Source organism: Myiozetetes cayanensis, unplaced genomic scaffold (assembly GCF_022539395.1).
Source record: "Myiozetetes cayanensis isolate MyiCay16 unplaced genomic scaffold, myiCay2020 scf14, whole genome shotgun sequence".
Lineage (NCBI taxonomy): Eukaryota > Metazoa > Chordata > Aves > Passeriformes > Tyrannidae > Myiozetetes > Myiozetetes cayanensis.
Window position 1 is genome coordinate 4,782,575 of NW_026087048.1, and position 26,039 is coordinate 4,808,613.

General features: G+C 46.3%; 1 protein-coding gene across 7 annotated transcripts in view; it reads left to right on the forward strand.

Annotated features, from left to right (window-relative positions):
• MYO9A (myosin IXA) overlaps positions 1–26,039 on the forward strand; it is a 167,954-nt gene that overhangs the window by 30,162 nt on the left and 111,753 nt on the right. The gene's annotated exons all lie outside the window — the stretch shown is intronic.

Here is a 26,039-nt window from a genome sequence, read left to right on the forward strand (position 1 = left end):
ACCTGTTTTGTATTTTGAAAGGGCTTTTTGGGCAGTTGTAGACAAAGGTGTCTGCTCTCTATGCCTGTATCCTGTTAATGAGCCTGAGGACTCGGATCGGCGTCACCTGCCAGCAGAAAACTGGGAATCAGAGGAAGGACTAGTGGTTGTGGATGTCTCAGCTAAGGATAAGCAAACAGCTCCATTTTGCAAAGCCAAAAGGTTTTGATTTCTCTTTCCACATCAGGTGGAATGGGCTGAGGTAATTTAATGTGGAGTTAGCAAAGGGTTGAAGGTGTTTGAGATGGGCTTTGCCCTGAAAAGCAGCAAAGCTGCTAAAACTGAAGGTAAAGAAATCGAAAGGACTTCTTATTTGGGACAGTCTGCAGGAAAATATGTGTTAATTCTTTTAAATCACCCAGGCAAGAGGACTCCCTGTTCTTACACTCACAGTGCTTCTCCTGGTGTTGTCCAAGAGATTGTGGAGCTGTTTCTTCTTGGAGTTGAAGAGAAAATATCAGAGCAGGCTCCCGTAGTCTGCAATTAATGGTGGTTACTGTGGTGATTTGAGGAGGTGACCACATCAATTTAAGAAAACGAGTATGAAAACTGTTGTATTCCACCTGCAACCCTGTTATTCCACCTCCAGTTCTGTTATTTCTTTGAAACACTCTAATGCTGGTTGGTTTTTGGTGTGCTCATTAACATATCATATTGGACCAAGGTCACTTCATAATTCTCTTTGACAGTGTCAGAGGGAGCATCTCTGTCTAGGTTACATTTGCAGAGGTGGAGGAGGAGATCTCCATGAAAGAGGAGGTAGAAGGAAGTTTGGAGAAATGGTTTTTTTGCTTAGATTCTATACCTTTTTCAGGAATAAGTTGTCCACTGGGTTGAGAGCGGCAGCACAAATAGTTCACTGGTAATGCTGCTTTGGAGGTGACCTCTCACTTCTTCTGGGGACTGTTCACAGAATGAATCACAGAGTGCTTTGGGTTGGAGGGACCTCAAAGCTCATCCAGTTCCACCCCCTGCCATGGGCAGGGACACCTTCCACTATCCCAGGTTGCTCCAAGCCCCTCCAACCTGGCCTTGGACACTTCCAGGGATGGGGCAGCCACAGCTTCTCTGAGCAACCTGTGCCAGGGCCTCTCCACCCTGGCAGGGAAGAATTCCTTCCTAATTTTTCATCTTCTTTTCCTTTAAAAACCACCTTTGTAGTTCCTCTTCTCAGTTCCCTTTCCATCAGACAAGGTTGCTCCAACCGCTCCAGCCTGGCTGGGTTGGTGTGTTGGGATGAGGTGGAAGGCAGGGATGCACTCAGTGCACTCACCCACTCAGCCTCTTTGCTTTCCTTTTGCAAGATCCACAGCTGTTTTTAAGGGAAAAAAAGATCTGAATCATATCTGTTCTTTTCTTTGCTGTTGGAACAGAAGGTTGCATTCCTTCACTCCAGCAGCTGGATGGCTGCTCCGGGGCTTCTGCTGCTGCCAGGGCTCTTGGAGAAAGTGAGGGTAATCCAGAATTCCTTCTGCTCTGCCAGCACCATCCCAAAGAGTTACAAATCAGGCAGCCTGGAAGATAAAGTGGGCATACTTCTGCTTTTCCTTCCCTTCCTAAAACTCCCTAAGGAAGAGCTCTTCAGAGCAGAGCTTCGGGTTGCGTTACCCTGCAAACCATTTGCAGATTTGACCTTGTGATTTGGGGTTGAAATTTTTCCCTTCTCTGGAAGCTTGAAGGCCAAACTTGTGTATTTTAATTTTTTTTCCTCTTTTCCTTCATTCTCTTCCTGTCCTCCAGACACCTCCTTTGATCCCTTTGTTTTTCCTGCACATATCTAAGATTAGATTATATTCAGCTCAGGTTTGTCTTTCAGGAGGCAGCGACATCTCTGTGCTACAACTCCTGATTTAGGGAATGGGGCAACTAAGAACTTACTTGGACCTGTTAATCTCTTCCCCTGCTTGCAAAGTGTCTCTGGTAGGACAAGAACCTCCTGTTCCTGAGAATGCCATTGCTGTCGTGCTCGCACGGAAGCGGAGCAAAATTGAAAGTGATTTATTATTTTCTGCAGCTTTGCTGTTTTCCTAATTTACCTGTTTTGAACAGCTTCAGGCTATTGTTTGGGATTTTTTTTTTTTTCCATGAGATTCCTGTGAGCCTTTTCCAAATTAGACTTTTGGGGATGGCTGTCAAGACAAGCTGCTACTGCCATCTAAACACGGTGACATCATCCATAGCTGCACATAGTTTGAGGCATGTACTGAGACCAAGTGTGTCCTTTAAAAGTACATTTGATGTAAATCCTATGGATTTTCTTTTTCCTACACTGGGATTTAATAGGAAATTTTTTTTCTAGTGGTGCTAGAAATGGTTGGAGTGGTGGATATGGTTGCAATATGCTTTTTTTTTTGTAATAAGTGTTATTATAAAATATTTATGTATTTATGTATTATTTGTCATAATTTATATTCCTTAAATATCACACTTATGTTTCCAGTAACATGGTTCAAATTGGTTTAAAAATAGGTGATATTTTTTCTATTTCCCCCCATTTTCTTACAAAGCCCACTTTTTCCTGTGGGAACTTGCTTTTTCAGCAGGGTGTCCCTTGGAGCTGAGCTTACCAAAACTTTGCTCTCTGGCTCTTTAGCTTCAAGACTGAGCTTGTCAAATTCCACTATTTTCTGGAGTTACCCAAGGAAGTGTTGCACGTGCTGCAGTTCCATTCTGTTTCTGGTCCACTCAGTGCAGTACCTGGGGAGAAAACTTCCTTCTGCTCACCTTGATGCTCCATTGGGAGCCCAGAGGGCGTTACCCCGATGCTGTGTCGGTCTTTGGGGGTTCACTTAAGTGCCAACCCTGATGTTTAAGGAAGCGTTGAGGAAGTGTGATGGTCGTGCAAACCCTTCGCTCCAACAGTTGCCCTTCTTTCTGGAGAGAGGAATAGGGGGAGCTTCCCACCAGGGTTCAGTACTGGGGGCAGTTCTGTTCAGTGTCTTTGTCGCTGCTGTGGACAAGGGGATCGAGTGCACCCTCACAAAGTTTGCAGAAGACACTGGTTTGGGTGGGAGTGTTGATGTGTTGGAGGGCAGGAAGGCTCTGCAGAGGAATCTGGACAGGCTGGATCCACAGGCTGAGGCCAAAGGTGTGAGGGTCAGCAAGGGCAAGTACCAGATCCTGCCCTTGGGTCACAACAACTCCATGGGGCTCCAGGCTTGGGGAAGAGCAGCTGGAAAGGTGCCTGGCAGGAAAGGACCTGGGGGTGCTGGTGACAGCTGCTGAACATGAGCCCAGGTGTGCCCAGGTGGCCAAAAAGGCCAATGACATCCTGGCCTGTACCAGCCATAGTGTGGCCACAGGCCCAGGACAGTGCCTGTCCCCCTGTGCTGGGCAATGCTGAGGCCACACCTTGAAGCCCAGGGTCAGTTCTGGCTCCTCATGACAAGAGAGACACTGAGGGGCTGGAGTGTGTCCAAAGAAGGGAACAGAGCTAGGGAAGGGGCTGGAGCACCAGGAGCAGCTTGGGGGGGCTCAGCCTGGAGAAAAGGAACCAGGTGGGGGTTGGGCTCTGCTCCCAGGGAACAGGGGACAAGATAAGAGGAAACAGCCTCAAGTTGTACCAGGAGAGGTTTAGGTTGGATATTGGGGAAGATTTTTTTCACACTAGAAGAGATGTGGATGCCCATCCCTGGGAAGTGTTCGAGGTCAGGCTGGAGAGGCTGAACAACCTGGTCTAGTGGAATGTGTCCCTGCCCATGATAGGGCAGTTAAATGAGAGGATCTTTGAATGTCCCTTCCAATCCAAAAGATTCCATGATTCAGCAGTGCTCTCCTGGATAACTGTGATTTAACCACAGGGATATTTTGCTCTATAAGTAGGGAATTCGTTGATGTGGACTTAGGACAGTGTTTGAAGACCTTTTTTTCTCTTTAATTAGATTAACTAGAAACATCCAGATGAACTTTATATTGGAATCCCAGCTGTTTGCCCAGACTATAACCCTTAGGAGTGAGATGTGGGTGTGTCCCTCTGCACCGATGCAGCCCGTGAGCGTCCTCCTCCATCCTCCCGGGCCACGCTTCAGCTTTCCTGGGGAACTCGGAAAGCAAGTTCATTTGTCACATCTTGGTAATTTTTTTTTTTGTCAATTCTCAGCAAAAATGCAGAAGTAGGAAATTTCTCACGTGCCCAAAGGTCCCTGGGCAGGTAGGGGATGAGCCCTGATGTGAAGGATTGTTTTATCTAGATTGTTTTATCATCCGTCCCTTTCCCAATGTCTCGTTTGTCTGGGGGTGCAGCCGTGGCAGCTCCACACGCCAAGTGTGTTCTCTGAGCAGCTGTTTATTTACCTCTTCAAACATCCCACTCACAGCTCTCAGTTACTTTAAAACTAAAATAAAATAGCCAAATAGCCGACAGGCCGAGGGAGCTGCCGCTGCCCTTGGCTGCTGACGGGTGTCTGCAGCATCTCTGCTGGAAAAAAAAGGGAATTGATTGCTTGAATTGCTTTGGTAAAATTGAAGCGAGGGTTTTTTAGAGACAGCACCGCTCTTTGCGCTCCCAGTGGGTGGTGGTTTGCCCAGGAACCTTGGGAACAGCAGCTGGAATTGCTTTGGGATTTCTGGAGTGGTGTTGTGCAATCCGCATGTTCGGCTTGTGCGGGGAAGTCAGGGCTGCAACCTGAAAGTGTAGAGGAACAAAAGCCCTTATTTGTTCTTATTTCTTTAATCCTGATCCTTGGGTTGTCAGAGGAGAATGGAGGCAGCACCTCGAAGGGACTGAGTGTTATTCTCTAGGACGTTTTGGTCGTGCCCAGCCTCTTCCAGCTGAATCCAGCTTTGGCAGCAGCAGCTGGAGCTCCAGCCCCTGAGAGGTGGGAGTGGAAATGGCCCCGCGCTGCCGGCATTGCAGTGGATGCTGCTGAATGTTTCCAGAGCCAGACAAAGAGCCATTGAGAGGAGGTAAAAAAATCAATTAACTGGAAGGATCAGGCGTGTCCTGGACTTCCAGTGTATTCTGCTGGCACTGGACAACACAGAAATGCAAAGCTCAGTGTGCAGCATCCTCTGCTGCTTCTCCTACATGTGATTATCCCAGGTAGGACCAGCTCCACTGGCAGATCCCACCCTCTTAACTCCTGTGGAGCCAGGAGAAGGGGATGCTCTTTTCATATAGGAATTATGGTGCCATTGCCTGTGAGAGAAGACATTTACAAATGGCCCATATTCGTATTTTTACCTGGAACAGCATTAATAGGCTATAAACTTTGAGTATATTCCCTTTTAATCCTGTTGCTGCTTGAAACAGTATTAATGGGAGATAAAAATTTCAGTCAATTCATGTTTTTACCCCCTACTTAGAACAGTATTAATGGGAGGTAACCAAATTCCATTAAAATGGCCTTTAGAAAAGAAATAGATCCTGTGACTCAGTCACAACGTTCATTTTCCAATACACTGATTCTCTAAGTCATTAGGTTGTATCCTATGGCTTTGGAGGTTTTATATCCAAAAACATGGATTTGTATGAAGGGGAGAGGAAAGATTTATTCTTCTGCTCATTACTCCTTTTGATTCTTTTTAACCTCTAACACCTACTATTCCACTCACTCTCCTCTTTGAGTTTGGGGTAGGTGTTGGTGCAACAACCAGGAGTTTTTCCTGTTGCCTGGAAAGGTTTGAGAGGGAGATTATCCAGCTGATGCCTAATGTGGGAAGAATTCGTGCAGGCAGTGACACAAAGGGCTCGCACAGCAAGGCTCAGGCACCAACTGCTTTTCCCCAGCGCCTGCAAAATGCTGTTATTCTTCAGCTGGGGAGATTTGACACTTCCAGGCTCTGTATCAAACAGCGACTTGTTCATCCCTTTCTCTGACGCTGAATTATTCAATATTTTCACTTCAGACTCTCCCTGCACAGCCAGATGGGCTGTATCAGTGGCTGAGTTTAATATTATTATTATTATTCATTATTTGCTATCTTCAGCAAATATTTCTTTACTCCAAAGTCCAGAGTGCTGCTCTTGAATGGCACAAACTGTTTTTTCTTCCCTGAGGTGGGATTTGTTATTAAAACAGGTTTCTACAAAGCTGCTTTTTCTCCACCCTTAAGAATTAGCATCTATTTTGTTTCCAGGAGGGAAATGCTAAATAAACCCTACCCTTGCTGGGTGGAGCACTCACCTTACAAGATAGCCAGACTTTATGGCCCCCTAAATATCAGGATCTCTGGATATCCAGGCTCTGTAAATATTTATGTATCTGTACAGTGTAATCCTGACTGTGACCCATGGGGACCAAGTGCTCATGCAAACCCAGATGATGCTCAGCATTATGTGGTATTAGAGAACAATTTACTTTCTTTAAAACATTTTTTTAATATCTTTTTCTGTCCTGTTGCCCCAGTTTTATTTGGGCTTGTAGTAAGCTTTTTTGGTAAAACTTGAATGTCGGGGTGCACATTGAATCGACCAGGAAGAAAGGGCTCATTTTCTGAATCCTTATTTTTTCTCTCTTAAATGTATCTCTCAGTATATTTATCAAATACTGTAATGATAATGTAGCACTGATAAATAATGTTTTTGATCAGAGATCATGCTGTTACTGTGCACTGAGGCTTCCATGAGGACTTAATAACCCAGACAAGGACTTTTTATCCCTAATGTTAATACAGCACCGTGTTTTTTTAGTCACGGAATGAGAAGTTAATGCTGTAGCAGGGATTTTGTTTCTTCCTCCCCCTCCCTTCTCCCAGTCAAAATACAGATTTTTTTTCAGTTTCCAGGAGCATTTACTGAGACCCTTTTGACGTTTCCCGTGGCTGGGGAGCCCACATCGGATTTGACACGGTGGGTTGGGTGCTGGGGGGGTGCCAGGTGGGTGCTGTGCTGCAACCTGGTCACCTTTGGTGGGGAGCAGAAGGGCCTGAGAACAAGGAACCTTTGTTGGACTGGGACTACACCCAGCTCCTGGTGGGGGACAATTGGCAAATTTGGGCTTTTGAACGGTTCCTGCTGTGCCTGTGGGTTTTCCAGGCACAAACCCTCAGTGCTGTCCCCTGAACTGCTCCTGCCCAAGGTGCAAATCCCTCTCCAGGCTGCTCTATGACAAGGTGTCAGTGGCTTACTGAGCTCCAGAATTCAAACAAATTGTTTCCCAAGGCAGCAAAGGAAATTTTCTGACTCTGCCTGCCGTGTCTCCAAGTGGGAGAGGTACTCCCTCCTTATTTATAGCACAGAAATTGCTATTCATAACAGAAAAATTGTTGTCACTTATTTTATACAGTGGAGAGACAATATGGTTAGTTATGGAAGAGACCGCAGTGGATCATCTGGTCCCCCCTCCCTGCTCCAGCACATGGTGGTGTTGGATCATAGGTTGGACTTGATGACCTCAGAGGTGTTTTCCAGGTCTTTTCTGTAATTCTGTGATAACCAAACCCTGCAGTGGTGCAGTGTGTGCATCTTATTTCCCATCTCTGCTGCAGCGTTTTCTCTGTGGTCCCAGTGTCTACAAGATATAAACAGGCTTAACCTCCTGCTTTGCCCCAGTGGCTTTGCCAAATTCAACAGGGATCAATCAAAAGAAGTAAGGCAACATGGGAGGCAGAGCTGCCCCTACTGGTTCACCCCCCAAGGTTAAATATTCTGTAGAAGTTCAGTTAAAGCTCATCCTCCCCAAAGCCCACGTTGCACAGGTGTCACTGGGGCTCATGGCAGAGGTTCAGGATTGGCAAATAAAGTCATTGTTTGCCGTGTCTGCTGAAAGGATCTGCCCGAACGGCACCACCAGACTGGGCCTTGCTTTTCTTTCCCTAATTAAGATGGATGAGGATAAAGGTCCTGGCAGACAGTTGAGCCTGTGGCTTTGTCACAGGGACTGGGGATTTGGACTCTCACGGGCACAGGAAAGATGAAAGGACAGGTGGAACCTGAAGAGTTTGAAGCAGTGGGGACATTTTGCAGATCACTTCTTTTGAGACATAGAAAGCATAAAATCCAAATTATGTCCCATTTTACATCAGCGTGAGCGACAAGAGCGTTCTCTCCTGGGGTGATTGGTGTCCCCCCATCACTGTTTGGTGTCAGGAAGCACCATCTGTGTTGGCGAGAAGAGCCTTGGGGAGCGAGGTCCTCCTGCTTTGCCCACGAGGATGGCTGTGCTGGATGAAGGATCCACCTCATCCCATCCCTACCAGGACATTGGGCAGGGAGAGGCTTCCCTGCCAGCCCCACCACTTGCAGGCATCTGGAGCTCAAGGATCTCCCAAATCAGTATTGTCTCCAGCTGGATGGGGATTTGTAGGGTCAATGGGGCCACCAGTGCCCGGCAGGAAAGCCAGAATAGGGGAAAGGTGGGACAATATTGAGTAAGATTCAAAATAATTACGAATTTAGTACAGCAGAAGACAAATCAGGGTCATTATGAAAACCATTGCTTAGAGAACAAATCTATATCTAAAAAGGGAAAGTTCAGCAATTTCTGACCGTAATGCAATTAAAAAAAAAAAAAATCTAAAATTTTTTACCAGCACTGTCCAGATCTGCACTATCCTTGGTTGGTAGGAACAAAGGAATGGGATTCCTGTGCTGTGACTTTGTGGTAGAGATCAAAGTTGTCCCAAAACAGGCAGATCTACTTACAGGTTTTTAATTGGGAGAAAAATCTTGGCCGAGGAGGGAGAGCAAAGGAGAACGAAAGCATGTGGATGAAATGCTCACATCCAAGAGAAAGGCAAAATGTTTATGCTTTACTTTGCTTTGTCATCAAGGAAATTGGAATTTTGGGGGAGAAATGAGAGGTTTGGGGAGCAAAGGTTTGTTATGGTGGGTTGGGTGGGAGCTGTATCCCGAGTATTCTGACGTGCTTGGAGAATAAACAAGAAAGAAATACAGAGAGAAACAAAAGGAAAAGAGACAAAGCATATTTAATAACATGAATTTTTTTTTTTTTTTTTTTTTTTTTAGGAATTACTGATTTCTGGGAGTTCCAGATATTCTAATACAGGCTGGGAGCTGTGAGGGGTAGTGCTGAGCCTCTCCTATGGGAAGTTTGACTGAGGGTTTTCTTCTTATATCTTACACACATCCCTGGGAAATAGAATTATGCTTTAATTAAGGAGATTGTCCTTAAAAGTAGAAAATTCCATAGATTTTTGTGGAGTGGGCTGTGCTGAACCAGAGATTTGGGGTTGTCTCCTTAAAACAACCATCTCTACAAGGCTTGTATCCACTTCTTCATCCGAAGGGAGCTTCTCAAACTTTGGGAATCCACTTTTATGGTTTAGTTTAAGGCTCTGGAAAGCGTGGAGCTGGAAGTGTTGGAGTTTGTGACCTGGCTCCGACCGGGGGCTGGCGATGCCTGAGGAATGTGGGTGAGTTATGAGGCTGAACTCGGGTGTTTCTGGGCCAGAGTGTTCCTGGTATTTGGAGGCCTCTGGGATAGAGGTAACTTTGCCAACTGTCCATAAATTTGAGCCAGGCTTTTTACCTTAGTCAGGGAATCCACACTGAGCTTTCCCTAGGCTGGGATTCGTGGTGATCCGGCCCTGGCTTGGTTCCAGGCCCAGCCATGGGGTTTGTTGGTGTTCCCGATCCATCGGTTCCCTCCGTGCCACCTCATTGCTGGAGCTGTGAACCGGGAGGGGGTGGATGCGGACGGTCAGCCTGGAAAAGCCTCTCTGCTTTCCTTGCTCTCTGTGAGCGCTGGGATGGCACCGGGAATGGCCCCGGGATGCGTATTCCAGGGACAATGATAACAAGGAATTTGGTTTAATTCCTCCAAAGAGCAGGTGGAGCAAAACTTGGGGTGGAGTTGGGTGAGTTTTGGGACATTTCATACACAGGAACACACAGAAATGGGCATTGCAGGGGACAGAGCCAAGTCCCAAATTAAACAACAACAGCAATAATAACAATAATAACAACAGAACAATAATTATTATATTAATATTTGTACTAATAATTATTATTAATATATCCAATAATAATAACAATATTATTTATAATATATCCAATAATAATAACAATAATACACAAATTGCAGGTGCCAGATTGAAGTCCAAAATAATCATAATAAATAATAATAACTACTCTATAATATTAGTATATTGTAATAATAATGATGGTGGTGATGATGATGATAATTCTTTGAATACACACACAAATCTGCATTGCAGGTGCCAGATAAAAGTCCAAAATAATAAACACATAATAATAAAAATAATATCTCCTATAATAATAATAAATGTTAATATCTGCCATAATAATAATATATGTAATATGTTATTAATTCTATGAATACACACTCAAACCTGCATTACAGGTGTCACATAAAAGTCCAAACTCATATATAAAATAATAATATCTCCTATGTAACGTAATATTAATATAATTATATACACATGCCCAAACAAGTGTGTATTGCAGGTGTCATATAGAAGTCCAAAATAACAGATATATAATAATAGTTGCTATATTAACATATATATTGTAATAGTAATATAATGGCATATATATACCCAGAAAAATCTGTGTTGCTGATGACATGTAACAACCCAAATTAATATATATTAATATTTATATATATTAATATGTGCTATAATAATTTATGTAATAGTAATATATCTATATTCATATACATACAAAAAATCTGCATTGCTGGTGTCATAGAAGTTCCAAATTATATATATATTAATAATATATATTATAATAGCAATCATAGCAACAATAATAATAATAATACCACCAAAAAATCTGCATTGCGGGTGTCATATAGAATTTACTTGATTAATTATTCAAGTAAATTATTCAAGGAAAGAGCTTTATTGTAACTTCATTCTCAAACTGTAACTCAAGTGAACCCTTTGTGCTTTGGAAAAGCACAGCAGGGCTGGACACCTCAGTTATTTTGGGGAGCATTTAGCACTGGGAATTTGTGCAATATGTTAATTAATGCATCTGTTAATGCAAGGTGAGGTGTGTTTATTGTACATTATGTCAGATAACTGGAGATGCTGCTCCAGGATTTGGGCACATCACTGGGAGGTGAGATTTATATTTGTTTAGTTGATTGATTCAGTTTTGAAGGAATTCCATTGAATCCCTCGGAGCAGCAGCTGCTCAGAGCTGGGATGATGATGATGATCTGGAATTCCCAGCGATGCTGACAGGGAACGTGTTGCTGGGCAGGGATATTTGTGGAGCAAATACAGCACAAGGCTCATTTTCCCCCTTCTCCTTTCTTTTTTTCCTTGCTAATGGAAGCACGGAAGGAGCTGCTCCTTCTTCCTTTTGACTGCCACTGGATGTTTGCTTTAAATCTGTATATTCTATTGGACAAGTGTTGGATTAGCATTAAATGGGGAAATAATGGGAAAAAAATTGTGGAGAGAGCACAGACCTTCCATGTCCTTTGTGAGCTGTGAAATGTGTGTAGGGGTTCACTGTGGTGCTCACCTGCTACTCCAGCTGCCCATGCAAGTGGCCAGTCCTGTCTAAATTCACCCAGAATTTACTTTTACTCCCTATTTTTGCATCGTGTGGCTGCTTAAAATGATGGATAACCCAAGTCCTGCTGCTCCACTGGCACGGACGAGGATCCATCTTCCTTTCTGCAGCAAAACTTCCCAAACTGCCTCATGTCCGTGGGCACAGAGTCCTTTGCTTCTTGCATGTTCTCAGCCTAACAAGTGGGCATCCAAGAGCTGTTAAGCCTGAATTAATCCTGGGCTTGGGCTGCTCCAGGGGGGATTACAGAGCGTAATCTTGGCATTAACGCCAGGAGATGGGAGCGGAGCTTCCCAAAGTGCTTACACAGCACAAAGGAACGGTGCTGGCGCCTTCGGCCTCGCGTGCTGCTTTGGGCTGTGGGGGACACAACGGAGCCTCCTGGAATTACATCTCAATTGGAATATTTGTAATAACAGAGATGCAGTCTAAATAACCTCCTGCAGAAGGGAATTACGTGGCTAATGAATGGGTGCGACCTGCCTGGTGCTGTCCCGGGTTTTTCTTCCTGGCTCGTGCGGACTTCCCTCTCTCCAACATCTGGTTTTCATCTGCTCCAGGAAAGCCAAATAATTTCAATGAAGCTGAGAAAAAATATGCTTTGAAAAAAAAAAAGCCAAAAAACACAAACCCCAACAATATATTGGTGTTAGCCTGGGTTTCTGCTGGGGTTAATAATTGGATTTGTCAGGTTATGGACAGAGTGGGTGCACCCTTGGACGGGTGAGTTGGTGAATTATCTGACAGACAAGGCAAGTACAGCTGAGTGAGGGCTGAGTGACATGTTCTTCCTGTAGTGATACAGAACATGAGTTGGGCTTACTCTGAATTTTGGTGCCTCCTCTCAGCAGAGCAGTGAGGCACAGGGGGGATGGGAGCAGCCCTGGTTCAGTGGGACTGGCTGTGCTTCCCTCAGGATCAAGGATGCAGGAATATCTGCGTCACGTTATCCTGCAACAAAGGCGTGTTTCCTAAACTGCCAAATACTGGATGTATTGAAAGCAAATAAATACATAATATAAATAGGAACCAGATTAATTAAAAACCTCACTGTATAACATATGAGATACATAAACATAAAGAAATATGATACATATGCGAGATATAGAAATATAACATAAAAATACATTATTTTCTTTGTATCTGCCCCTCTAAATCTGAATAAGGAGCTGATTCTACAGCTCAGCCTAGCATGGCTCAGCGCCTGCCTAATCACCCCCACATTGGCAGCCCCCCCTTGACTAAGTTTTTTAATTGCACTTTATTGATTGTGGGGCTTTTAAAGACGTCTATGAGCTCCCAGCGAGGCTCGGTGTTTGTGCTGCCCCCGCGGCATCAGCCCCAGCAGCGGGACCTCCAGGAACACTCAGGCTTTTTGCTTTCCATTTCGGCTGCAGAACTCTTGTGGGCCATTAGATGCTCTACCCTCGGTGGGGTTTTGGTGCTGTGAAAGCTTCATTAAGATACAATTACGAGCAAGCAAAATATTTTTGCTTTCATGTATCAATTGCATCTGTTCAGCAGGAGAAATGGAGCTGGGAGGAACTTCTGGAATAACTAGGACATCTCACCTCCTGGCTTAGGGCATAAAAGCAAATATTGAAGGAACCCTAAGTTTGTATTTTGATTTAATGGTTGTAATTTTTAAATTGCTTTACGGTTATCACATTGTAAGATCTTCACCACTAATTTTTTCCAAAGAGTTTAATTAAGGTTCGAGCTTTCAACTGGAAATTCAAAGAAGAAAATAGGTTTGGACTTACTGTTTAATAAAAAGTAGAATAGGTTTGAGTTTATGCTTTGAGGATTTATTAAGTTTATGCTTTGAAAGAAGACACTGGAACCAAAGAAGGGGTTGGGTTGGGAGGATTCCCATTTGTTTGACTTGATTCAAACCACAATTGATTTGACTTCATTCCTTGATTGCCAGATCCACTTGAATTTCTTAGGAGCCCAATTCCCCTGGCCAAGGATGCCATTGGGGCAGGGCACTTCAGTTGTTCAGAGAGTCTTCAGGAGAAGTTAATGGTGGTTAATTTTTCCTCCAGTTTTCTTCCTTGCCATCGAATCAGCTCAGTTTAATTTTGTGCATCTTACTGGGGCGGTGCCAGGACTGGGGTGAAGAGGATGAGGAACGTGAAATTCAACGAGTCAGGACCTAAATGTGTGGATAATTCCATGGGGTATTTCCCCACCTCTTTCTCACCTGAGTTATCTTTGATGTGTTTGTTTTCTAAAGTGGCCCTGGAAGAATTGCAAATGCAGTCATTTGTTTTTAGGCTGGCTCAGGATCTTGATCCAGTTGGTAATAGGATCCCCTATGTATTTGTGCTGCATCCCAGCAGAGTAGAGGTGGGAACCTGTTAAGGTAATGTTGGTGTTCAGCGTCACTTGTTGTCAAACTTTGATTTTGGAGCTCATTAGCACCAATTCCATCCTTTTCTTCCCCATCTTTTTCTGTACAGTTCCCGATATTGTGGGATTTTTTTTTTTCCCATGCTTTCTTTCAATTCCTACCTGAGTTTTAATTCTTCCAGTAACTTTAGCCTGGTGAGTTTTCAGTAGCTCCCCATGTCCTGGATGTCATCCAAGGGCAGCAGGAGCAGTGAAAAGGAGACGAGCAGGGTAAGGCCTCGGGAACTGGATGTCAGAGCCGGGTGACCAAAGCCTTCCTGCTGAAATCTGGCCAGCACGAGGTAGGACAATCGTGCTGCTGTTTTCCTCGGGACTTATAAACAAGAGGATGAGGCTCAGCCAGAGAAAGAAAGGTTTCTTTCTGTGGTTTCCTTTTTGTCAGTGTTTCAGTTTCCTTTGCCACCCTCCTGAGTTGCAGGCAGAGCTGTTTGCGGGGGAAATACTGTTTGCACACGAGTTTCTTTTTGAATGGAGTGTTTCACTTGCTGATTAAGGTCAGTGAAGAAATACATTTAATACCTTCTCTTTAAAGAGTCAAACAAACCCCTGCTTAGCTCCCACTGATGGGGTTTTTGTGTGTGGAGGAGTTGTAAAGCTGCCATGAGTGAGCCAGCAGGAGCAGCATCCCCATCTTTCCCATCGGAATAAACAGATGCACTCCAGCAATTCTACATCCTGCCTGCATTTTGCAGTGCGAAAAGGAAACAGAATCATAAGAAGATTTAAATGATAAATTCACATCATCCCAAAGGCAAGCAGAGTGGCTGGGCCCCCTCCTTTAACCCCACTTTCAGGGTGACATGTACTTTATTGTTTCAGGGAGGGATCTTTCAGCCCTACCCCCATAAAATCTTTCCAAAGCCCTCCAGGTGATACCTGTGGAGACATTTAGACTCTGCAGTGACCACTGGAGCGATGGTGTCCTTGGTGTTCTCAGCAGCCTGAGGTTTGGTGGTGGTTGATGAGATTGTTGTCTGTCAGCAGGGACTTTAGAGCTCCACGTGTGGAATAAAGGCTATGGAAGGGGTTAATGGAGAAAGTGAGATCTGGATCTCAGACACCTCCCAGTCTGATTCCTCCACGTACACACGCTCGATGAGTTGGATTAAAATCACGTAAACCGTGATCTCTGTAGTTCTGCCTCATGAAGGGAGATCCAAGCCATCATTTGGATGTGATTTTGTCTGTTGTTCTTCATGGAGAACACATTCCCTGTTGGCTCAGTCGCTGTGCAGTCACTGACCCCCTGGAAGCTCTGTATCGGTTCAGGCTGACGTTGTCGTGGCTGCAGAGCTGGCGTTGTGCCTTTGGGCTGGGCATGGTCCTGCCCTCGGTCCTGCAGGCAGGGATGCTCCGGTGTTCCATCTCCATCCCAGAGCAAGTGCCGGAGTGCCAGGAGCTTCTTTCCATGCAAATAATTGCTGGTTCTCGGTTCATTTCTACAAAGCAAGTGTCATTAGTGCTGACCCTCTCTTCATTCTAATGTGGTGCTGGGTGTCAGGTCACCACTGGCTTCCCAATAATAGCTGGGAACGTGGTTTTATTTCAGCTATAAATTATGTATCACTGCTCAGCACTGGGAGAGCTTGTTTTTCCCCTTCCTTTTCACGTCCCTGGGCTCCTCTGCTTAAAGATCCTTTTCTCCACTTGGCTTCAACTGATGAATCTCTTACTAAATTCAGAACATATACTGTGAATCTGTCCTTGAGTTTGTCTCAGCCTGGCAGAGGAGTTGTACTCAAATCCTGGCTGGGTTTTCCAGCTATTCCGGTTGGGCTGGTTAAAGATACTGTTACATTTGGCTACAAAATTTCCCACCTCCCTCTGTGTCCCTTCGCCGCTCCTTTGATACCAACAACACGTTGTGCTTTTAGCTTATTTACTGTATACTTAGTTACAGAAGAGTTACCAAAAGGCTTAAACGGGCTGTGGTGATTGTTCCGAGGCTGAATGAAGAAATGCTGGTCTGGATTTTACTGTTGTAAAACTTTCGGGTTTGTTGTAAACCCTTTCTTTAATTGATGGAGAGGGAACGTGTTGGCTGAGTGTGGTCAGAGTAGAGGGTGATCAGGGAGGTTTTGTCAGGCTGGGTGGGGGTGAGGAAACAAAAGGTGTTATAATATCCTAGATGTGATTCTGTGAGTATCTGTGGAGTGCAAAGCACGGTTTCAGGGAAACAGAGGAGAGGGAATTTAAGGAGCGTGTGCTCTCCTACAAAGCTTTGAAATTAATTGGATAACGAAGCCTGGTTTGCCTTTGCTCAGGCAGGCAATGCCCCTGGGAATTTTCCAAGTGGATCTGCTGCATTTCTCCTCTGTCCCTGTGCCGAGTGTCGCAGCAGAAACTCCTGCACAGCTCCCAGGGCAGCCAATGGAGCAGCACCCACCTGTTCGGGGCAGCTCCCGGCTCTCCCTCCAGCACAGCCCTTCTTTGGAGCACCTTGCACTTTAAATGTGTTGCTGCACAGACATTGTCCTGAGTTCTCCTGCAGAGCAGCAAGGTTTGAAACACTGGTGTTCCCCAAAGATTGTGCACCAAGGTTAAAGAGGTGGCAAAGTTAAATGCTGTTGAATGCCTTTGGAGGGTTAATTTGTTCTTAGGTGTCCTCAGTGACATGGCATCTTCCTTCCACTTCCCTTACCTGCTCTCCTTATGTCTGGGAGCACCTCAGGGTCAGTGCCGTGAGATTTGGGAGACATATTGCAGCTGGTGAGGGGAGATCCCAGGAGGAGGTTGAGTGGAGCTCAGATCCTACTCTAAAAATTGGACCTGTGCTCCTTCCTCTGCTTTGGTTCATTTTGGGTCAATCAATGCCCAGTGGGGGGTTTGGGCAGGCCCTTTGCTCCTTGAAGTCTTGCAGGGATATGGGATGTGTATGACAACTGTACAAATTAATACTTGGAGTGTTGTTAAAAATCCTGCACCTTAATTGAAGATACAACCTCAAACTGCATTTCCTAATACCTACGTGGAAACCCATGGGATTGAAGGAAGGGGTTTTCCAGTCCCCACTTCATGATCTGTCTTGCTTGGCCAAGGTGGGTGATGAAGATCTGCTGCTCATCTTCACGCAGGGAAAGGAGCAGCGAGGGCTCTGCATCCTTGCCATGCAAACAGGTCCATGTTGGCACATCAAGGGATGGCTTGGTTGGACTCCTACCCTTTCCAGAAAGCTGGAGAAGATGCTCCCAGCACACTGTCACAACCACTCGGCGTTTTGCAAAGCCAGGATGGGAAAAGGTGGACAGCAGAAAAATCCCTGTGTTGGTTTTGACAGTGTTTTCTGTGGCATGGAAAGTTGGAATATAAAATCTCCCCACGTTTCCCTTGGTTTCATTAATTCAGGGCTTTCTTTCTCTGCTGGATTTTCTTGCCTTTGAGAACCCAAAGCTGTTCTCAGAAATCCTGGCCTTGGCAGTAGCAGAGAACATTGCACAAAGCTAAAGAGGTGGTTTTGGCAGGGTGGCCCTGGAAGTGAAAGCTCCTTCCCTGCCTGGAGCCCTCTCTCCTGACAGATGGAATTCCAGGGCCGTGCCCGTCTCGTGCCGCGGGGCATCGGCTGTTCCCGCGGCAGCTGCTCCTTTCTCTGGTGTCAGATTTACCCCCAGCTGAGCAACCGGTGCCAGTTTAGAGAGAACCTCTCCATCATGACCCCAAGGAAACCCACATTGAATCCCTCTGGGAAGGTGACAGGTGGGACCTGTGGGATTGTCCTCTTTTGCTAAAAATAGACTTTAATCACTTGCATCCTCTCCTAAAAGGAAAACAATTTTGGAGACTTTTTGCTCCCTAAAATTAACCAGTGACAGCTGTTCTTTTTCCTGGCACTTATCAAATATTCTGGACCCTGATAAGAGAATTGTGTTTTTTCAATGAGATTTATTATGATCCAATGAGATAATAATTTTTTCAGTGCTCCACATCGGTTCAGCTCCTGCAGGTGTTGGGGAGAGTCAGTCGTGTGAGGAGCAGCTGGGGGGGCTCAGCCTGGAGAAAAGGGGGCTCGGGGGGGCCTTCTGCAACTTCTCTGCAACTCCCTGACAGGAGGGAGGAGCAAGGGGCTGAATTGGGCTCTGCTCCCAGGGAACAAGAGGAAACAGCCTCAGGCTGTGCCAGGGGAGGTTCAGGTTGGCCATCAGGAGGAATTTCTTCATGGAAAGGGCTGCCCAGGGAGGTGGTGGAGTCCCCACCCCTGGAGGTGTCCAAGGAAGGCCTGGCTGTGGCACTCAGTGCTCAGGGCTGGGGGACAATGTGAGGATCAGGCACGGGGTGTACTCAGTGACCTTGGAGGGTTTTTCCCACCTTTGTGATCCTGGGATTCTGTGATCCCAATACTTCCTAATAAGCATTTTTAAGCTCTTAGGTCTGCATTTGAACTGTGGAAATAAGGGGAGAAGGCATTTTTAGGGATCCATTGGACATCCGAAGCTGCCTTCGGCTACTGGAATGTCACACTGCTGGAAAACATGAGCCCAGCAGCGCTGCCGCAGTGTGAGTGAGTCCTCTGAACTGTGGACGAGGCACAGAAACTTGATGCTGCTGCTCAATAGTGCTTGAAATTCTGGAATTGCATCAAGAGGAGTTGCAGATTATTATACAATCCCCCAGAAAAGCAGGGAAGGGCTGGAGATGTGTGTATTCCCGTTTAACCTCATCCTCCTCCGTGCCATATTTTACGTGGCAGAAAACGAATGTGGGTCTGATTGTGTTGATTTAGGGGCAGAGCTCTGATTTTATTGGGTTTTATTTTTTGGAGGGGAGTGTGGCTGGGTGTTGATTTTTGGCCATAAGCAGCAGAAAGTGGCTGAGGTCTGAGAGGAAGGAGAGCAGGGCAGGAGCCAAGGCGAGGCTCGGGTTTCAGTGGTATGTTTTGGTTGCTGCTAACGTGTTTTTGTTTTTCTTCATTACACATATTTCTCCTGGGAAAAGCAGGAAAAACTCTTGTGTGTCAAATATACATCAGGGCTCCGAGCCTCTACTAAGAGGTTCCAGATGGGGAGGCGTTACGGGAGGGACACTTTCTCCTGCCTTTCGGTTTGTGGCATTAATTTTGGTGACAAGCTGCAGGAAAACTCAGATCAAGCCCAGAGCAAGCAGTGAATACTTCTTTCTTTCTTTTTTTTTTTTTTTTAATGAGCATTTTTTAGGCTATCCAAGAATGCAATAGGAAGTTGAAACTTCATTTCCAAACATTTATGGCCCCACGTTGAATCATTATATTCAAAAAAAAAAAAAAAAAAGGAAAAAAACCCTACAGTTTTGAAGGGACCTTGAGAGGCCTCCTCCAGGGGTTGGAGAGTGGACCAGCCCAGATCCCTCTCCCTGGATTAGAGGGTGATGGTTGGTGAGAAGGGGGTGGAAGCTGATGAAGATGCCTCTCCAAGGAGTCTCTTGCCAATGGATGATGTTTCACTTCCATCTGGTCAGGGCCTCCTGGTTCAGCCAAGGATGATGTTGTGTTGGAGATGCTTCTCTTCCACAAGAGCTCCCCAGGCTTTGGTGGGGGCTCAGTTGGTCAGAGCGTGGTGCTGATAACACCCAGGTTGCGGGTTTGATCCCCGTGTGGGCCATTCACTTCTGAGCTGGACTTGATGATCCCTGTGGGTCCCTTCTAGCTCACAATGTTCTGGCATTCTGGGTTATTTCACATCTGCCCTCAGGCTGAAGGTGCTCAGCTCCAGCCCCTGAAGCAGCACTGTGGCAACAAGAGCTGCAGCTCAAGTGATACCAACCTGTCATCTCCAGCTCTAAAATCAGGGAGTCTCAGCTCCAGTGCCACGAGAGCCATCAGGGAGCAACAGCAGCGACAGGGGCTTGTCTGTGGTGTTCTCCTAAGGGAATGCCACTTCCTTGGGGGTGGTTCTGTGCAAGGAAGTTTTGTCTTCAGAATTAGTGCTTGGTTAATGTGTTGTGTCATTTGGAACATGAGTGTTCCCAAGGCAACACGCTCTTGGCCAAAAAGCCCCCAGTCCATGTTCCTCTGGGGAGGATGGGAAGCCCTGGGTGAGGAGTGGTTCTGCACAGCTTGAGTGCTGGCTGAGCTAAAATCTGAGGGAGATGCTCTGAAGACAGGAATTTACCCCCCTGTTCTGCAGAGCACTGAAACATGTGGATGTTTGTCTGGATTTGGAAATGGAAAAGTTGTGGTTTCTTTACTGGGGGCTTCAGGGCAGGTGAGGCACGAGTGGTCAACAGCTTTGGAGACTGTGAGGGGAACAAAAAGGCAAATGTGGTGCTGCAGATGTTTTCATCTCTTAAAGAATGTATTATAATGGAATTCCAGACTGTTTTGGTAGGAAGGAACCTTAGAGCTCATTCGAGTTCCACCCCCTGCAATGGACAGGGACACCTTCCATTATCCCAGGTTGCTCCAAGCCCCGTCCAACCTGACCTTGGACACTTCCAGGGATTTGGCAGCCACAGCTTCTCTGGACAACCTGGGCCAGGGGTATCCCTTCCCAGTATCCCATCTAACCCTGCCCTCCAACAGTGGGAAGCCATTCCTCCTTCTTCTCTCCCTCCAGGCCCTTGTCCCAAGTCCCTCTCCATCTCTCTTGGAGCCCCTTCAGGCACTGGAAGAGTCTCCCTGGAGCTTCTCTTCTCCAGCTGAACACCCCCAGCTCTCCCAGCCTGGCTCCAGAGCAGAGAGGATCCAGCCCTTGGAGCATCGGGGTCATTTCAAGCAATTCCAGCAAGGTTTTAGTGACTCTCTGTACTGAATCCAGCTCTGCATTAGGGCATTATGGAAGGTGAGGAACTCGTGGCATGACTTGCTGCAGTAATACACAGTCTAACATATTATGGAGGTTATAACCTGTTTGACCATCACTTGAAATGTATCTATTAATGGGGTTTATCTGTCAGTGTTCTTAGTGCTTAGTTCCTGCTGCAGTGCTTGTTCCTGGTACTTGTATTGCCTGTTGGGGGAGTGGAAATTCTCCTGCTTAAGCCACGACTTGTTTCCAAGTCATTTCATTGCTCTGGGATTGTTTTATATCTCTGTGGTAGAAAAAAAATCCCTTGAAGCACCAACTAGAGAGACTTTGCTCCGTCCCGTGACCTGTTGGACACTTGCTGTCTGTGCCTACTGGAGCAAAGCTTGTTCTTTGGCTGCAGAGTGGAACTGTTGGGAGGTGAAGTGATCACTGCAGCAACACCAAGCTTCTCACCTTCACCCTGGGATAGTCCTCTAAATCCCAAGCTCAAGCCAGGATGAAGATTTTTTCCCCCCTCGTTGTGTGCGAGTTCGCTGGAAAACACGAGCGTTTGGCTGCTCTTCCCAGGGCCATCCACCCTGTGCTCCAAAACATTAACGACGAGCAGAGGAGCAGGAATGTCAGCCAGACCCTACGGATTTGGCAGCCCCTGCCTCCAGGATCCATCCGTGCCGGCGTTTGCTGATGAGCGGCTGCCAGCCCAGCCGGGCTTTTCTTCCCATCACAGCACTTGCGTAGGAAAACTGTCCCTGTTCGGGAAGAGGACTTAGGTTGGAGGCCTTGGCTTGATTTTGGGGTTTCATTTTCTTGAACTGTGGTTTCGTGGCAGTCCCTTTTTAATTTTTTTTTTTTCCCCAAAGCAACACTGAAAAGGAAGAAGCTGCAATGGTTTGATCCCGTGCTTAAATAGGGGAAAAGGGGGAATATTCTGCCGACATTGAAGCGTTTGCCAGGAATGCAGACACCAAAACCTGATTTTTATGTAATTGATAGAGCAGAGTTTTAAATTTCCCAAAAAGGGGGGTGTTGTTGTGACATTTTTAAAACTTTATCTCAGGTATCTCACCCTGGAATGTTGCTCTGGGCATGTCCATTACACTGGCACTTCTTACAGTCAACTAAACTGACCCCTAAACCTTCTCCAAGTGCTGCTCTCTCATGAAAGGTCCTTCTCTTCCATATTTGTATTGGGAGTGGGAACTCTACGTGCACAAACAATCATAACTGAGCCTGAAATTGAAGCTTAATTGCTGCAAAAAATTGTTGGTTGATTGTGTCAGGCACTGACTGAGCTCCTCTCTGTGAGCAGTGACAGGACCTGAGGGAGCGGCTGGAGCTGTGTCGGGGCATTTGGGGTGGATCTCAGGAAAAGATCCTTCCCCCAAAGGGTGGTTGGCACTGAACAGGCTCCCCAGGGCAGTGGGCACAGCACCAAGGCTGACAATGCTCCAGGAGCGTTTGGACAACGCTCTCAGGGAGGGGTGGGATTGTTGACATCTCTGTGCAGGGCCAGGAGCTGGACTGGATGATCCTTGTGGGTCCCTCCCAGCTCAGGATATTCCATGATTCTGTGATGGTGACTTGATTCTGCAGAGGGTGGATTTGCTGCCCTTGGATAGTCTCAGTTTTCATCCCAGGTTGGGTCAGTGTTTTCCAGTGACAAGACAGTTTCAGTTGGCATAAACTGTCTGCAAGGAGAAAAAAAAGTTAAAAGCGCTGTTTGCTCGTGTTGATCGTGGGAATCCTGTTTTATCCATCATTTTAATTACAAGAGGGCTTGGCTGTTCATGGGTAGAACTCACTTGGCTGCTGTTCAGTGACTGTAACTGTGGAATGAGGGATTTGCTGTGCTTTTATTGGGAGAATCCCACCGAGTTCCGTTCTGTGTAGTGGTAGGTGCGCCCTCATTGACTGAGAGTGTCAGTGACGGCGTGGAGAGTGTTTTAACCTTCTAAATGCAACAAATGGGAGGTTGGGTTGGAGCAGGGAGGGCCCTTAAATATGAGTTTGGCTCTTCAGGGAATCTTTGCAAGCCTCTCCATTTAGATCTCTTCTCCATGTGCTCCCCAGGGGCAGGTGAGGAGAGGTCTCATCAGCACTTCCCAGGTGCCTTTATCCTCTGGCCTTTCCCCATCTGAAGTGCTTGTAGGTCATGTAGGAAGGTTCTTCAGTGGGGAATGAAGAGCAGGGAGAGGACAGAGCTGTGTCCTTTGGTTGCTACACCAGTTTAAAAAACAGCATTACTGGTTTTATGGAAAAAAACAGGAAACTACCACAGGTTTGAGAAGCTCATAAGCAAAATTTCAGAGCAACAGGAGGCACCACAGAAAGCAAACACCACCAAAGGGATGTTCTGACTGGTGTAGGGTTGGATTCTGTTCTAAGCAGTATGTGGAGATGTGACTCCCATGTCCCTGCTCTGTCTGCACCAGAATAGTGAGGAGACTCCTAAAAACATGAACACTGAGGGATAATTGAGGTAGGCAGGGACCTCCAGAGGACATTGGTCCATCCATGCTCAAAGCAGGTGAGGTGGGCTCAGGGTCTTGTCCCAGAGCAGGAACTGTTTCTTGGATCGATGAGGAGTTGGGATTCCCCCCCGGATCAGATCCACACTTTGAAGAGCTGCCTGTGCAAGGCTTGTGGAGGTTTGAGAGCTTCTAAGTTCTTCTTTGACCTGCAAAGCACTTGTGTTGCAAGGTAGGAACTAATAGGTCTGTTATTATTTTGTTATTATCACCATCCTCCTCATTTCTTGTGGAACAGCAGCAGCTGGAACTTTGCAAATTCTTTTAAAAATACCAATTTCATTTATTTCCCACAACCTTCCATATGCTGTAGTTGTTGCCAAATAGGAGATTCCAGGAGGGTTATCAACTAAATTAGGGGGGTGCATCGAGGAGGAATACGTTAAAATGTGGATTTAAACCCTGATATGTGTGAGGGACAGGGAGATTTTAGTTCTATATGTGCACTTGTAGGTTTTTTTCAAATTCCTGCCTACCCCTCACAGACTTCTCATGGCCATAGCCAAGTGTTGGTGACAAACATTATTAATTTTTAAACAACAACAAAACTATTTTGTCATTATAGACCTTGAGTTTAAGCTGCCTTGTCAACCTTTATGGTTTAAGGGTCCAGAGGATGCCACAGAGCTACTCCAAGGGCTGGAGCCCCTCTGCTCTGGAGCCAGGCTGGGAGAGCTGGGGGTGTTCAGCTGGAGAAGAGAAGCTCCAGGGAGACTCTTCCAGTGCCTGAAGGGACTCCAAGAGAGCTGGAGAGGGACTTGGGACAAGGGCCTGGAGGGACAGGCCAAGGGGGAATGGCTTCCCACTGTTGGAGGGCAGGATTAGATGGGATGTTGGGAAGGAATTGTTGAGTGTGAGGGTGGAGAGGCCCTGGCCCAGGTTGCCCAGAGAAGCTGTGGCTGCCCCATCCCTGGAAATGTCCAAGGCTAGGTTGGATGGGGCTTGGAGCAGCCTGGGCTAGTGAAGGTGTCCCTGCCCATGGCAGGGGATAGAACTGGATGAGCTTTAAGGTCCCTCCCAACCCAAACTGTGGTTTGTGGTTCTGTGAAATGGAAAATTGCTGTTTGCTCTGCAGTTGTGCTGCAGTGGCTGGGGGGAAAACAACCGTGTGACAGAAACGCTGAGAGGGTTTGAAAGGTCAGTGTGTGGCAGTTTCAGGGCTCAGGTCACTGGTGGAGGGGGAGGGCTCTGCTCAGGTGTCACAGCACAAACACTATAAATAATTTGTGGTTTGTGCTTTTGCCCATAAAAGCAGCGCTGGGTCCCTGGGCCAGCGTGGGACACGAAGCCACAGCTGAGAGAGCCCCACACCGAGATGTCGGCGCTTGACTCTTGTTTGATTGCCCTAAATTACATTTTCAGTTCTGCTGGGGGGCTGTGCCGAACCACGACCTGAATGACTCCCATCTAAGCTCTTTTGAAATTCTTTGCAGGAATTCAAGTTGTCACTCGTACTTTTCCAGTTTGGTGCTTCTTTAGGCGTCGTGGTCTCTGCTGGAGAGAGGTGGCTCCTCATGGAAACGGAAAGTTGGGAGACGCGTCAAAGTGGTATTGTTTTAGCAGAGCAGTTTGGGCTGGGAGGGTTTATCGGGCGCTGAGCTGAAGATTTAAAAGCACTTCCCAGGGCAGGAGCAGTAATTGGAAGGGATTTATTGAGGCTCTGACTCAAGGAGTCTACGTGCAGTTTGTGTCCTGGCCATAATTCAGGATATTTCTGTGAAAAAGCAACAGAACAGGGAAAGGAGAGTGCTGGGAGCTTGGCTGCAGGTGGAATGAAAATGAGGGAAAATGATCTTTATCATCCAGGTGTTTGTGTTTCAGGATGCAGGGAGGAATTTGGGGTTGCAGAGAATAACTTGTGAATGTCCTGGACACATTAAAAAAACCCCTTAAAATTCAAAAGTTCCAACATACTCTTTTTTTTTTCCCTTTGTGTTTTTGTCTTTTGAAATGAAGGTGTTTATGAATTAGTGTGTTTTTCAAGAATAATGTTCAGAACATTGGGATAAACAGCTCTCAGATATGGAAAGAAATAACAGGGAATGTTTGAAACCACCTCTGTTTGTGGACGCACACACCGAGTTTCTCCAACAGGAGCTGTAGGTGAAGTATGGGATACACATCTGATGTGCATCATGGAGTCATGGAATCATTAGGGTTGGAGAAGACCTTTAAGATCATCATCCACCACCATGTTCACCACTAAGCCATGGCCTCAAGTGCAACGCCCACTTGTTTTTGGAACACTTGAGGGATGAGGACTCTACAACTTCCCTGGGCAGGCCCTTCCAATGCCTGACCCCCTTTCCATGAAAACATTTTTCCTAATATCCTAAACCTCCCCTGGCTCAACTTGAGGCCATTCCCTCTCCTCCTGTCCCTTGTTCCCTGGGAGCAGAGCCCGACTCCCCCCCGGCTCCCCCTCCTGTCAGGGAGTTGCAGAGCCAGAAGGTCCCCCCGAGCCTCCTTTTCCCCAGGCTGAGCACCCCCAGCTCCCTCAGGAGCTCTCCAGCCCCTCCTGCATTTCTGTTATTTGATGGTAAATAGATTTCCCCCTGAGCTCTTCCCAACTCGCTCACACAGTTACAAGTCATACTGTATGAATAGATTTGATTCATGAATTCCAAAATTCACAGTGAACCAGGGAATCTGAGTCTTCCAACACACTCTTGTCCGACATTAACCTGTTTCTTATCCCTGGCATTAATGAGCACGAGGGAATCTTGCTCCCAGTCCCTTCAGTGCCCCACTGTGGAATGTAACTATTAATGTAACTATTCCACCACGGCATAGTTGAGATTTAAGGAGCTGACTTGCTTTTCTGCTGGGATATTCATGCTATGACTTTCTAAAAAATTCCATTTCTATTCCAAAACAGTGGGGGACCATTTA